The following is a 15944-nucleotide window of genomic DNA, read 5'->3' on the forward strand; positions in this document are numbered from 1 at the left end:
GATAATGGTCTATTACCGCATCTTTTGCATTCCGCCTGGATTTCGTCTAATAACGGTATGTAGTTGATTCGGTACTGTTTCTTCTCGGACTTAGCCAACTTGATTCCCAGATACTTGAGTTCCTTCCGCCATGGGAAACTCCATTCTTGGTGGAGTGTCTGCTCCTCAACTCTATTGATATTGATGTTTAATGTCTCAGATTTAAGCTGGTTCATTTTAAAATTGGATAGGTCCCCGTACTGTTCTAGCATCCCTATTAAGTTTGGCATAGTCTTCTTTGGGTTGCTAATGTAAAACAGTATATCATCCGCGAATGCGGAGAGTTTATGTTCCTCCTTCCCGATTTTTACACCTAATATGTCTGGGTTTTCCCGGATTGACACCAAGAGGGGTTCCAATGACAACACAAACAGGATGGGCGACAATGGGCACCCCTGCCTTGTTCCCCTTTTCATTTCGAAATGGGATGACTCCTGTCCATTAACTTTTATCCTTGCCGTAGGCTGATTATATAAAACTCTCACCTTCTGGATCAATTTCGAGCCTATCTCCATCCTTTCTATTGTGTGAAACATGAACCCCCAGTCCACTCTGTCGAAGGCTTTCTGCACATCCGTCGACAAGAGTAGACTGGGGGTCCCCCCCCCGTCGCATCTGTTGGATTAGGAGAAGTGTTCTTATCCTGTTGCCTCTTCCCTCCCGCCCTGGCATGAACCCCACCTGGTCTGGGTGGACTAAGGTTGTCATCAAACCCCTCATCCACTCTGCCAGGACCTTTGCATATAATTTTGTGTCTGTGTTGAGCAACGAGATCAGCCTGAAACTTGTACATTGTGTTGGATCTTTCCCCTCTTTTTGGATTAAGGTAATTGTAGCCATTAGGCCTTCACTACTCATTTTATATTCCTCTCCCAAGGAAGAGGAAAAATATATTGGCACATTTTTGGGGTGAGAATTTCTCGAAATGTTTTATAGTAAAGCGTGTAAACCCGTCTGGTCCAGGAGATTTTCCCGGGGCTGATTTTATCAATGCCCTATTTATTTCCTCTTCCGTTATTGGCCTCTCGAGAATCTCCCTGTCTTGAATGCTTATTTTAGGTAATCTGACTTTTTTTAGAAAGGCCAAGATATTCTTCTCTCTAGCCTTATCATGGGCCCCCTGATGTCTATCTGAATAGATCCCCTCGTAATATTTCCTGAAAGTATCCGCAATTTCTTTCGTTGTATATACCATACTACCATTTTTATTTACCATTTTTCCGATAACATTTTTTTTTTGTAACATCTTTGCTAGATACTTGCTCGGCTTATCTCCCCATAGGTTTTGTTCAAGGGCCAGGCCCTTGAAAACCCTCTTGGTTTCGTGTTCCATCAGGCCCTTTAATTCTACCCTTTTACTTACTAATTTTTTATACACCATTTCCTTTTGATTCTGACCTTTTTTATGCACGTGTTCCAAGTTGTATATCTCTTCCATTAATACTTTAATATTCTCGGCCCTCATTTTTTTTTTGACCCTAGTGCTATCAAAATTCCCCTGATGTATGCTTTGTGTGCATCCCATAATGTGTGACCTGCTATTTCCGTCGTATTGTTTAATGTGAAATACTGTTCAATCTCTCTGCCAACCTTGGCCCTATCCTCCTCATCGCGTAGCAGGTCTTCATTGATCCGCCAGGATGGGGTACTTGTCCTGCTTCTCGCGATATTCATTCTTAATTTTACTGGGGCATGATCCAAGAGGGTAATCACTTCAATACCCGCTTCTACCACATAATCTAGCAAACCATGATCTATGAGTATGTAATCAATACGGGAGTATGTCCTATGAACCACTGAGTAGAACGAGTAGTCCTGGGCCTTTGGATTCATGATTCTCCATACATCCACCAATTGACTAATATATAGTTTTTGCAAAATATTTTTTAACTGTTCATTTCTCGTCCTCTGTGCCCCTGACGTACTGTCCACTCCCGAATTCAGACAAAAATGTATATCTCCCAGTATGATCACATACCCCTTTTTGAATTCAATTAATTTGGTTAATATTCTGTTTAAGAAGCCGATAGGGTTACTATTAGGGGCATAGATATTGACTAGCGTACACTCCATTTCGTCTAGTGTGCCCTTCAGGAACAGATACCTCCCTTCTGCATTACTCATTCTATCTAATAATTGGAACCTCACTTTTTTCGAGAAACCTATAACAACCCCTCTACTTCTTGTAGATATTGTGTCGCTGTAATACCAAGTAGGGAAATTCTTTGAAAATAATTTAGTATTTGATGCCAGGGAGATATGTGTTTTCTGAAGAGCCACTACATCAGCTTCATATCGTTTTAGCTCCGCTAGGATCTTATATCTCTTTGTTGGGGTATGCAGTCCCTTCACATTGTATGATAAGAAATTAGTGCCTATCATTATACTACTTTACATCCTATTGACCTAGTGCATCTCTTCCTCCACACAGGTGCTTTACTGTATTGCTCAGGTGGTCTACTATTCGTCCCTTTCACCCCTATCCCTCCCGCCCCCCTACCTCCCCACCTGCTCTTCCCCTCCCATCTCCCCCACTTCCCTTCACTCCCTCCCCCCACTCCCTGCGGCCCTGCCTTGGCCCTTGGTTGGTTGATGGTCGTATAAGCCCATACCATCTTCCAATCAACTTGTTTTGGGGCCTGGGGCTCCTTAACCTGTGCCTCTTCCCCCCTCCTCCATTAGGAGGTGGTGGGAGGATACCTGACCTGTATCCCCTGCGATCTCTGCCCCCCCCCCCCCCGAATCCCATCTAGAAACTCCTACAGACTGTGATAATCCCTAACCTCTCCCATCCATCCTGGGAGCTCAGGTATGCGCAAATCTAATTTGTTACAAAAATCTGTCAGATCTTCAGGGAATCTCAGCTTCGCTGTTTTGCCATCTTTAACCCCCATTAGGCATGCCGGGAAGCCCCAACTATATTTTACTTGCTGGGCGCGCATCTCCACCAGCAGCGGTTTCAGGAGCCGCCTCCTTGCTAACGTCTCAGCTGATATATCTGAGAAAATTTGCAAGTCCCAACCATTATACTGTAAGGGGGCCCTCCCCCTTAACTTTCTCCAGAGTGCTGATTTTTCTTAAAAAAAGGTGAGACTTGCAATTATATCACAAGGTCTTTCTGTGTCTAGGTGTCTTGTTTTCCTGATCCTGTGTATTCTGTCGATTTTTGGGGGCCCACCAACTCATCCCCCCAACAGGGGGAAGAAATGCTTTCAAAAATTTTTCTCAAGTCTTCGCCTTTTACCTCCGGGATTGAGCGGATCCTTAAGTTTTTTTCTTCTGCTCCGGTTCTCCTGGTCTTCCAACTTGTACATAATATCCCTCTGTATTCGTTGTATTACTGTTACTTGCTCCTTAACTTTACATATTTCCTGGGCCTGTTGGTCCATATGGTTCTCAGTGGCCTCTACTCTCTCTAACAGGCCTCCCAGGTCCTCCCGGAGCCCCATGATGTCTGCTTTAATAGCATTTTCAAGTTTCATCAACATCTCCAGCATTTCACCTTTTGTGGGGGGGTGATCTTCTGCCCTGGACTCATCTACTTTACTATTTTCCGTGTCACTGTCTGTTACTATATCATCTCTAGATTGATGGGCCCTCTTTGTGTTTTTCCAATCCTTTTCTCTGTGGTGCATAGGCAGCTGTTTCTTACTTGTTCCAGGGTTTTTAGGGCTTACTCCTGGTGTCATGTATTGTTGGATCGTGCTGTCCAGTCCTTTTTCCTTTGGGGTCCGCGAGGCCCCATTTTTGGAGGCTTTATTTGCCGATTTGCTCATGATGTCCTTCTCGGATCGTTTTTTATGTCTCCCCAGTTTTTCCTTTTATCCTGTTAGCCCACCTCTCTGTCCTGCTCCTACTGGGGGCAAAATTCCCACTTCTCACTGGGTCCGCTACTCTCCTTTCCTAGTGTCACCCAGGATGTTGCCCACCTTATTGATTTTCACTCAATTACCCTCTGCGTTTAAATATCTGGTAAAGTACTTTCTCCAGGTATAGGGCATTGGATCTATTTTTACCATACACGTATGTCCGCCTGGGGATAACTTCCCACCGACCGTTACACCCCCTTTTTTTTTTTTCGAGCGATGTCCTTCTGAGACAATGTTTTATCAACTTAGTTTTCCATGCACAAAAGCTCACATGCAAATATAGGAGGAGTTCCCAAGTACCATGATGATGTATCCTTTCTCCCAGTATTACATCATACGCTTTTTCCCAGGCATGGGACTTGTAGAGTTCCAATGCCCCCTGATCTTATTTGGCTTTGCTCTGGATATTCACACACAGCTTGGGAATATTACATCGTTATCTAGCTAGGTTCGCGCCCATAGTGCCCTCCTCCAGAGCTTACGCCCTTTTCTACATTTAACTCCGACCAACACCACCTAAATAGAAATACTGCTTGAATGCCAGGGGTTCACCAGCCCTAAATGTGTGATAGTTCCGCCATGGCGTGGCCTATTGATATTTCCTGTTTGGAATTTCTCTGAATATTACCAATGCCATGCTTCAAAATGTTCCCTCGTTGATCATTAGCCAAGGCATTTTCTGTGTGTATGAGAAAAGTCCAATACAACATATCCTATATAATCTGTTTCACTGATTATTTCCAGTCTGTCTCTTGAAGATGTGGCCACAACATTTATCGAGATGGCATTTTTCCTATTCAGATATCACATCCCACCATAAATACAGCCTTTCCCAGGGATATCTATCCACAAAGTCTGTATTAGCTCATCTTCAGAGAAAAAAAAAAGCATCCCCATGCATACATGTACTAAGGGTCATAAACAGCACAGTCTTAATAGGCAGTTCTTATAGAATTACAGGAAGGGTAATTTGAATAAATACATGTTACCGTCCTTTTGCTAAGATGCTTTAGATTCCTCCAGCATCACTGTGTCTTGTAGGAGATTCCATCCAGCCTTACGTCAGTGGAGGGAGGGGGGGATGGAGGGAGCACAAGCAGAGGGGGGCCGCCGGCAGCTCAATATTACCATCTGCTCGCTCAAGCTGTTTCTCTCTCCACGGGCGGCCGGGATACAGGACCCTGCCGAATACGTGTAACAGGGCTAGAGCAGGGGGGAGTCCACGCTGCCCGTCCTGGAGCTTCTCACCTCCCCTGGCCGCGCCACGTCCTCCATCCCCTGCCTGCCCATACACCGCGATTAACGCAGGCTAGCCCCTCCCCCTGGGCGGTAGCTACATCCTCACGTCCCGCACTCCGCCCATGTCTGCCACTGTCTACCTGATCTATCTTAAACTGATTGTAGATGTCTTATTTTTTTTTCTTTAAAAATAACAAATATGTTATACTTGCCTGCTCTGTGCAGTGCTTTATCAGAGAGTCCAGATGTAAGAAGCACTCAAGCACATGCTGGATAGAGATGGACCTCAGGTAAGTTTTAAGGGAGCTGAGGGGGGCTGCTGCACACAGAAGGCTTTTTATCTTAATACATAGACTGCATTAGGATAAAAAACCTTCTACCTTTACAACCACTTTAAGTAAAGATAGGGTTTTATAGATGACGATTGAGTGATATTTAAACTGTTTGTATAACCAAAACATGTTTCTGTGTTTTAAAGAGTAGGGAGAACTTAGAACCCCTTTAAGGTTTTTATTGGCTACCTCTCTTCTCACTGGAGAGATCACAATGTTTATTTGTCCTAGTAACTATTGTCAGAAACTGATGGGAAATCCCAAAATTTTCAGCTGTCACCAGTACAGGAGGTGAAGGCAAATCTTTCAAAGTGTTTATGTGTTCTGGTAGCAACAAAAGAGGGAAAGTACCTTTATTTTGTAGAGATTTCCTATTAGTTCCTGTTGTGTCTGCAGGACAGAAATTGAAGGGTAATCTCCCAACAGCCAGCTAAATATAACTATTATATAACTATTCCACTCTAACGAAAGCTAAAAAAAGTTTGACTATACATACACTTTTAAGGATTAATAACTTGTTTCCAAAGTTATGAAAATCCATTGTGGTAGTCCTAAAAAACAAAAAAAACAAAAAAAAAACAACAGACTGTGATACATTTGTATGATCACCGCAGCTAAACAGTCCTAAAGAATGTGAGTTTGAAATTATAACCTTGTTGAGAATAATGAGCAAGTAGATAAATTATTTCAATCAACACGGCATGTCTATACCACTTGCTGACCGCAATACGCATTTATACATTGCGGCTTGCAAGTGTTTTACCAGGGTTATGGCTGAAGCTATCAACCATAACTCTGTTGTTTCTTCTTTCTCAAGAAAGTGGTTTGAGTGGCTAATCAGACTTAAAGTGGTTGTAAACTCTCCCCCACAACTTTGTTCCATGTAAATCAGCATAAAAAACCCTAATGAACACTGCTTGTAGATATCTCCTTACTTGCTTAGTATTGTTGTAATCCTTGTTGTTCTGTAAAATTAAGTCACTGAGCATGCCCAGATCTCCCCTGATATAAGGCACACTCTCTATGTCTTATCTATCTGTTATCAGAACTTCCTACGGCACAACACTGAACTCTGCTAATAACTCAGAGCTTCCTCCTACACACCATGTGGCCATGTGACCTCACATACAGTCTAAACTTGGCCATTACTGCAGTCTTATCAGCTGAAGCTGATAAGTCGGACAAAGGGAAACATTAGACATCAGCACAAGTAAATACTATGAAATGAACAAGTAAGCTATGAACAGGGAAGCAGGGTTGCCATAGAAATGTTGGATTGAAAAGGAGGCTTGGCTAACAGTACAGAAAGTGCTCAATGTAAGGACGGAAATACACTCCACTGTGGACTCAGAAAACAATACTTAAGATGGTGCTGCCTAACCCCTGGAAAAAAGTTTTTTAAAGTTTCTTTAAACAGTAAATAATATGCGATTTCAGCTGGATTACAGTGGCTATAGTCTGATAATGACTTATTATAATGGACTAAAAAGAAGCATCAGAGTGGGAGAGTTTACACTTTTTCCCTCGGGTGAATGGGTAGGGGTACGATATCCCATACTCATTCACATAGGGTGGGGGGCCGGGATCTGGGAGGCTCCCGGATTCCAATAAGCCCCCCGTCCGCAGACCCTGACAACCAATGGCCAGGGTTGTCTGGAAGAGGCCCTTGTCCTCATCAACATGGGGACAAGGTGCTTTGTGGTGGGGGCCCACAGGGTGCCCCCCTTCCCCAAAGAACCCGCCCCCCATTTTGAGGGCATGCGGCCTGGTACTGCTCAGGAAGGGGGGTGCTCGCTCGTCCCCACCCCCTTTCCTGACCGACCGGGCTGTGTGCTCGGATAAGGGTCTGGTATCGATTTTGGGGGCACCCCCACGCCATTTTTTCAGCGTAGGGGCTTCCCCTTAAAATCCATACCAGGTGACGGGGCTAGCAAGGTGTCAAGCTCACCAATGGAGGTGGCCAGATTGACTTCCTTCTCTAGTCCCGTCGTACCTTAAGTCACGTTCAAAATGAATGTACTTTAGTCTGTGTGTGGGCAAGTCCGTTCATTTGGAAAGTCCGGCGGACTAGCACACAGACGAGCGGATTGTCCGCTCAAAAGCGGAGTCCGGTGGACAATTTTGAGTCAAGTCTTCTTTTAAAGTCCGCCGGACTTTTGGGAAGAAAAAGTCCGCTGGAGACAACACACGGTCTAATTGTCCGGCGGATAGTCCAATCGTGTGTACTGGACACAACTACTACATTAGTGGGTCCTTTTGAAAAGTCTGTATACATTTAATCAAAGGTTTAAGGAAAAAAAAGGTTTTACTGTCAGAAATAAGATATTCAGTTAAAATCATAGTGGCAAATACACTATATTGTCAAAAGTATTGGGAAGCCTGCCTTTACACGCATATGAGCTTTAATGGCTTTCCAGATTTAGTCCATAGGGTTTAATATTGAATTGGCCTACCCTTTTCAGCTATAACAGCTTCAACTGTTCTGGGAAGGCTTTCCACAAGGATTAGGAGTGTGTCTAGGGGAATGTTTGACTATTCTTCAACAAGTGCATTTGTGAGGTCAGGTACTGATGTTGGACAAGAAGGCCTGGTTCGCAGTCCCCACTCTAACTCCCAAAGGTGTTCTATTGAGTTGAGTTCAGGCCAGTTATGTTCTTCCACCCGAAATTTGCTCATCCATGTCTTTATGGACCTTGATTTATGCACTGGTCTAAATCATTTGGTGGAGGGGGGATTACGATGCAGGGTTGTGTGTCAGGGGTTGGGCTTCCCCCTTAGTTCCAGTGAAGGGAACGCTTAAGGTGTCAGCATACCAATACATTTTGGAAAATTTCATGCTCCCAACATTGTAGAAACAGTTTGAGGATCGCCCCTTCCAGTTGCAACATGACTGTGCACGCAACAATTAGGAAGGGGGTTGGACTAGAGGGTTACCCAGAGAGAGAGGACTGTGTGGAGAGGAGCAAGAAGCTATCCTCCCTGGCCTGTTTGCATGTGGCCCTGGACAATGTGGAGGCCCTTCCCACCAGTTAGCTCCATCACTTGGTGCAGATTTACAGCCATATGCATCTCATCAGGGGTGTGGCTCCTCGAGGTTACCTCCAGATACACTCACGCAGACATGGCTGAGCCTATTGGTCATCAGGCTGCCAGTCAGGCATCCTTCATCTGTTTGCAAACCTTTAGGAACCTGAACCTGTACATCCTTCCTCCTTAGTATCTTTGTATCTCCAGGATCAGTGAGCAGCCAGAGGCCCACCTTACCATTCAATATTTCACTCAGAGACACTGACTGAAATTGTATAACCAATTTAAGTTCTGATCACTTACCAAACCATTACTATTCAAGTGTTCAATAAAAAATATTTTTATTTTATTAATAGTTTTATTTTTTTGCATCTCTTATAAATGGGCATTTCAAAACAACCTTCATTTGAAGTGAGGATTGTGCCTGGACTTCTTATCTCTGGGTTAGTTACTCCAATAACACTCTTATGCCCTGTACACACGGTCGGACTTTCCAACCACAAAATCCATCGGATTTTTTCCGAAACTGGTGTTGCATACACACGGGCGGACAAAGTTGTCGGAAAATCCAATAGTTTGGAACGTGGTAACGTTCATTGCGTACGACAGGACTACGTAGAGGCTAGTAGCCAATAGCTTTGGTCTCGTAATTTGATCTGAGCATGCGTGACACTTTGTCCATTGGAATTCTCTATAAACGATCAGAAAAAGTCTGATCAGATTTTTTCGTCGGAAAAGTTTAGATCCTGCTCTCAAATTTTTTCAGTCGGAATTTCTGACGGAAAAAGTCCGATAGAGCCCACACATGATCAGATTTTCCGACAATATAATGCGATCAGACCTTTTCCGTCCAAATTTCCGACTGTGTGTACAGGGCATAAATCTTTGAATACTAGCTATGCAACCTAACTTCTTACAATAGCCAATACCACTTGAGGGTGTGAAAAATAGGTCTATTTTATTAGTGGGTGTATTTTATTGCTTCTCCTTGTAACTCTGTGTAAAAATATGTAGTTTTCAGAATTGTATAAAACTAGAAAAATGGATCTAAGTCCGCTTGAAAACTTGCATCTTTAATAACTTAAGGGAAAGATCACCTTTTGTAACATGCTACATTTAAGGAATCACATGTATCAAATTACAAGTTAGTATATATGCGATGGGTCTATAGAATGTGTGACCCAATCAGGTAATATTATAGACCTATCTGGTAATGAGGTACATACTCAGAAGATACTCAGTCAACCATATATATAGGTGTATGTAGTAAGTAATGAAAAAGGTCTACATAGTATACAAGTAAATCATGTATAAGTGTGGGTATGGAGACAGATGGGGAGTGAGGTGCAAAGCAATATTGATGGGGACAACAATGAAAGGGAAACTTTGATGACCTTACTCTCCATCTGTCTCCATGCCCACATTCATACTTGATTGGCTTGTATACTATGTCGATTTTTCTTCATTTACTACATACACCTATATATAAATGATTGTCTTTCCTGGTATATACCTCATTACCAGATATGTCTACAGTATTATCTGATTGGGTCATACACGATATAGACCCTTCACAAATATACTATATGGTTGGCCCTCCAAGTAATTATTTAACTACTTAAATATACACTTTTGTTGCAGCTACCATTCATGTTGGACATTGAGGGACATTAAAGGTTACACTTTTTCATTCCCATGTTGTGCCTGACCTCCATTGTCCCCTGGGGGGACTTTGCTGGTTCCTTCAGTTTAGGCCCCTGGATAGATACACCTTGCCTCTACCTGTTGGCTGATTGGCTTTTGAGCCATTCAGCCACCTGCATATGGAGTTAGGGTGGAACTTGCCACACCCTCTGGGGGATATATATGGAGGGATTAGCATCATGGGATTTCTCTCTTCATGACTCCACACTGCAAATGCTGAGGACACATGAATTATGGTAAGCAGTCTTCTGCCTCGTACACATGGTCGGACTTTCCAATGGAAAATGTGTGATAGGAGCTTGTTGCCGGAAATTTCTGACTGTGTGTAGAGCATCGGACATTTTCCATCGGAATTTCCGTAACACAAAATTTGGGTTCTCAAATTTTCCGACAACAAAATCCGCTGTCGGAAATTCTGATCGCGTGTACACAATTCAAACGCAAAAAGTTCCACGCATGCTCGGAATCAAGCAGAAGAGCAGCACTGGCTCTTGAACTTAATTGTTCTCAGTTCATCATAAATGTTGTACATCACCGCGTTCTTGACGTTTGGAATTTCCGACCAATTTTGTGTGACCATGTGTATGCAAGACAAGTTTGACCCAACATCCGTCGTAAAAAAACATGTCAGAATGTCTGATCATGTCTACAGGGCATTACTCTTCACTAGCATGCAACACATCACTTACTGTATCACTACACCTGTACAACAGAGTTCACATGTCACTTTTTATCTGGTTTTGTTTTTATTTCTTATTTTTCATCACATTTTCCCTTTCATTGTTTGTCCCCATCAATATTGCTTTGCACCTCACTCCCCATCTGTCTCCATGCCCAAACTTATACTTGACTTGCTTGTATACTATGTAGATTTTTTTCATTACTTACTACATACATCTATATAAATGGTTGGCATCCCAGGTATCTACCTCATTACCAGATAGGTCTATAATATTACCTGATCCAGACGATACAATTTCAGGATCAGAGGTCCTCCTGAGTCCATTGCTGATGTATCACAAGCAACCCAGGAGATAATTAAATCCTGAACATACCACAACACCATCTGGAATTAGTCCATAGAGCCCTGGGTCCCCCTAGAAAGGGTGGCTCACCCAGGGACATCATTGCAAAGCCACACTTCTGCTTGGTCAAGGAGGAAAGAATGAAGCAAACTAGAGCGATGAACACAAATTTCATGTCAAGGTAATCCTATTCAAATTTTTTCCAACCTGTCCCCATCCACTATCCAGAGGAGACGGGCCCTGAAACCCCTTCTTTCGGTCTTGGCCCAAAAGGACATTTCATACTGGTGGACCTTCCCATTTGCTGTCAAATTCCACTTCAAGAGCAAGTATTATTCATTCACCAATTTCCAAGATGGAGAGAAGATCCACTTATCTCTGAAACTTATCTCATTGGAAGTGGACATGGACACTTCCAACCCTGCCTACAACTCAGCTAAACGACCTTCACCCACTGGCCCACTGACTCCCCTATGGAACAAGCCAAGGACGAAGAGAACAAAAGACAACGGTCTGACCTGAAGCACTGAATTGTCGACTGCAATCTTCATATCTTTTTTTCTATACTCCTAGAGGGAGTAGACACCAGGGACTTCCTTCCCCTCTGAAAGGAGCTATAGTTCCACCAATTTCTCTCAAGTATTGTCTTCCCTTTCTTACCAGTTAGAAATTGTTCTTCCCTCGGTTCGCCCCTTTCCTCCCCTTATTACTGTTTGGTTTGACTCTGGGGGAGCTTGGTCAACCCCGGATTTAACTTGCTGGAAGACCAGTAATTATTGCTAACTTTTGCTAATGGGCCTTCCTGACAATAGATGCCTAGAACATTTTAATCTTGCTTGTGTTTTGCTCCAACGGAGGCTAGGCTAAGAATGTGGATCACTATCCATGCCCACACAGGGGGTGGGGGTTTCACCATAAAGATCTTCTAAGGGGAATGGAGTTGTCTGTGTTCTATTTTTCTAAAAAGTTAATTGTTTTTTAATTAGGCACCAAGGTGCTGGGTGCTGAGCATGCACCTCCGCCTATCCCTCAGACTCCATAGGCTCTGCGGGATAGGTTGATAGGTTGTCTGCCTTTAATTGAGCAGATGATTTCTGTTGGACTTGGCCCCAGGGGGCAGCTTTTCTCCCAGGGAGCTGATCTAAAACTACTGAAGAGGCTCTCTATGGCCCCTTCATCTCTCTTTTTTCTTTTTTTTTTTTTCACCTTCTCACGCTATTCTCTTCCCCTCTCTCCCATCCCCTCCACTATCTGGGATACTCAACAATTTTTTCTCTCTCAATATCCATCCAGGTTCATAACAAGGTTCCTAAATGCACAGTGTTTCTGCATGGAAGGCCCTTCTGTCTGAAAATTGGCATACAGTACCTAACGGTAAGTGACGCAGAGTTAGACAGCATTCTCCCACCTCTTCTCCATGGCTAGCGCACCCAGACCCACACTTAAAATAGCTACAGACAATGCTCAGGGACTTAATTCTTCAATCAAAAGGAGAAAGATGTTTGACAGCTACAAATCCCTCAAACTAGATGTGGTTATGGTACAAGAACTTCCCTAAACGGTATAGCCCCAACTATCTGTACCATCAGTTTCCTCTGTTCTACTTGGCAAAGGCAGAGGGCAAGTCAAAAAGGGTAGCAATTTTATTCTCCAAAACTTGCAATTTTTCCTGGCAGGCAGAATACAAAGACTTGGAAGGTAGATTCATCCTGGTTAAAGGGTTGATAGACGGCCACTTATTCTCCTTTATATCTTACTACGTCCCAAATAAGGGTCAGCATAACATTTTTCAAGCAATGATGTCAAATCTAAACCCTCTCTTGGAGGGCACTCCCATACTCGGAGGAGACTCCAATGTAGCATTTGACAAAGGGCTAGACAAATCCAACCCAACTAAAATTACTCTAACTTGCACAACCGAAGCTAGCCTAAAGGATTGTTAGATTTATCCATGCAGAAGGACTGGCATATGTATGGCATGAATTTAATCCAACGAAAAGGGACTACACCCACTTTTCTAGCCCCCATAAAACTTACGCTAGGATAGATCACATTCTCATGTCCACACACCACCTACCCAATGTCGCCAGTGCCAAAATCATAGACACAAATATTGTGGATGTCGCTGCGGAAGTGCTTTTAGCAGCCCATAAAGTCACCATGAGGGGCAAAATCATTCAAATCGCATCCCAAATCAAAAGGAAGGCAGACATAGGTAAGCTAGAAAAAAAGCTAGAAAAAACATACACGTCCCTTAGGGCCCAACATAAAAGAGACCCGACCGGAGTCACCATATCACAAATAGACACCGCCAGATTGGAACTGAACCCAGCCCTCACAGCATGAGCTGAGAAGCTGATCCGTTGGAGCGGTGCAAAATTTTCTCAGAGGGATAAATTAGGTTCAATGCTAGCCAATAAACTATCCCCCAGGATGAGGATTAGCACACTCCCTAGGATCCAGACTCATAGCCCGATCACAACCTCTGACCCCCACCAAAATCCTTTTAGCCTTCAGGGACACCCTCCCTATCCCCACACTCTTCAACAAGCTCAAAACCATCATGGAGGAACCAATTTCAGTAGAAGAAACTTTGGAGATCATTAAAAATCTAAAGAGGGGATCGGCTCCAGGCCCCGACGGGCTTTCGGTGCCCTACTATAAAGCATTTTAAGAGACCTTAGCCCCCTATCTGACTTCAATGAAAAAGTGTCAGGCACTCCCCTCAACCCTGACTTAAACACGGCTTTCATTACCGTCATCCCCTAACCTGATAAAAATCTTGAAGAGTCATGCTGTGTACCCACGACCAGCAGAAAAGGTCCAATGGAATTATTCCATTAGGTAATCTGATCATGTGTATGCCTCGGGCGGACCTTTTTTTTTTTAAATTCTGACGAACCTAGAAATAGAACATGTTTTAAATCTTTCTGACTGAATCAATTTCTATCGGGAAAACTGTTCGTCTGTATACTGGTCCGACGGACCAAAAATTACGCATGCTCTGAAGCAAGTATGAGACGGAAGCACTCGATGTGGTAAAACTACCGTTCCTATTGGAGCTAGCACATTCCTCACGCTGCTAATTCTGTGATCTTTTAATACAGCGCATTCTTTTCTTCTTTAGAATGCTAGAAGAATGAAGTTTTGCTGCTCATATTCACACAGAATTCTCACAAACTTCTTTCTGCATTATTTATCCTCATCTCATGAATAATATTCTATTTATTAAAAGCCCAATCTCCATAAATAATGTTTACAATTATTTTTTATACTCCTCTTTTATAATTTTTTATTTCATCAATCAATTACTTACAAATTATTTACTAGTGATATCCATATAATTAAATTTTTTTGAGTTTCAAGTTACTACAATAACATTATTATCTTGAATTTTTTGTTAACCTTAAGGAGGTTGGTGTCCCTTGTTATTTTGACAAAAGGCAAATTCATTTTTCACTACAAGTGCAAACTACAAGTGCAAAGTGCACTTGAAATTGGACTGAAAGTGTACTTGGAAGTGCAGTCGATGTGGATCCAAGGGGGACAAGGAAAATAAAAAAACAGCATTTTAGCTTGCAAATGATTGGATTATAAAATCAGCAGAGCTTCCACTCATTTCAGATTTACAGTGACTGCACTTCCAAGTGCACTTGCAGTGCACTTTCATGTGGACTTTGCACTTGTAGTTTGCACTTGTAGTGCAAAGTGGATTTGCCTTTTGTTAATAACCCCCATAGTCTTTTTGAAATGTACCTGTCTACTCAAAAGCAAACTGTCCTTTTTGAATAAAAACACATAGGGAAGTATTTTGTGAAAATAATATCCATTTATTCTGGGTAACAAAATAAAGAGGAAGGCAACGCTGGAGAAACTTTTGGAATTTGTGAAGCCTTTTGGCCCTCAGGGCACACATCAAGTTAGTGGAAAACAAAATTGGGATCTTGAGGAGTCCATATAATAGGGAGCACAATCTGGTCCAGGAATCCCAGAGATCAGGACAAGCAGCAGATGACATATCTGTCCCCGGGCTATGGTACAACAACAGCCTGCATTTTCTATCAGACCAAACTGAACCCAGGCCATTACTTTCTTCGCTTCCCTGCAGCCTTCCCTCCACGCTGCCCTGCAGCCTTTCCTGCAGCCTTCCTTGGAGACTGGGGCTCTGGTGGTGGACTTGTGGCAGGAGGAGGAGGATGGGCTTGCTCATAAATGCGGCTGTTCTCTGTGAGCTGGCCCCTCAACCCCTTCTGAAGGGCCTCATAAAAAATTTCCTCCCAGAGGAGGCGTTGGCCTTTCTCTAATTCCAGAAACCTGGTGGCTAGATAGCAGCCATAGGGCTCTTCAGCATTGGGGGGGCTCCTCAGGAAATTGCTGGCTTCCCGAATGAGGCCCAGTGCTGCGTCCTCCATCATTGTCCCCTTCCTGGGCCTTTTGGTGGTAAGACAGAGGGGAGGCACCTGGGATTGGGTGAGGCTGCCATTGTGCACAGCCTCCTCCTGGCTGCCACTGTGCACGGCCTCCTCCTGGCTGCCACTATGCACGGCCTCCTCCTGGCTGACACTTGGCACGGCCTCCTCCTGGCTGAGCTCATCCTGTGTATAAAAAAGGGACATAAATGTAGTTTTTGTTTCATCAATTACACACAATTTTCATCTCATGACTTGCAAATTGAATGTTAATAAATAGAAAAGACTATCATTCTGACC

The 15944-nt window shown here is 43.3% G+C and overlaps 1 long non-coding RNA gene across 1 annotated transcript in view; it reads left to right on the top strand.

Moving 5' to 3' along the window:
* Positions 1-15944, top strand: part of LOC143998339 (uncharacterized) — a 56303-nt gene that overhangs the window by 37020 nt on the left and 3339 nt on the right. Inside the window, exon 2 of the long non-coding RNA XR_013277862.1 lies at positions 12529-12609. This is a non-coding gene — a long non-coding RNA (uncharacterized LOC143998339). The remainder of the gene's footprint in view (positions 1-12528; positions 12610-15944) is intronic.

Source organism: Lithobates pipiens, unplaced genomic scaffold, assembly GCF_037356315.1.
Source record: "Lithobates pipiens isolate NorthernLeopardFrog02 unplaced genomic scaffold, aLitPip1_a1.2 Scaffold_19, whole genome shotgun sequence".
In the NCBI taxonomy this organism is placed as follows: Eukaryota; Metazoa; Chordata; class Amphibia; order Anura; family Ranidae; genus Lithobates; species Lithobates pipiens.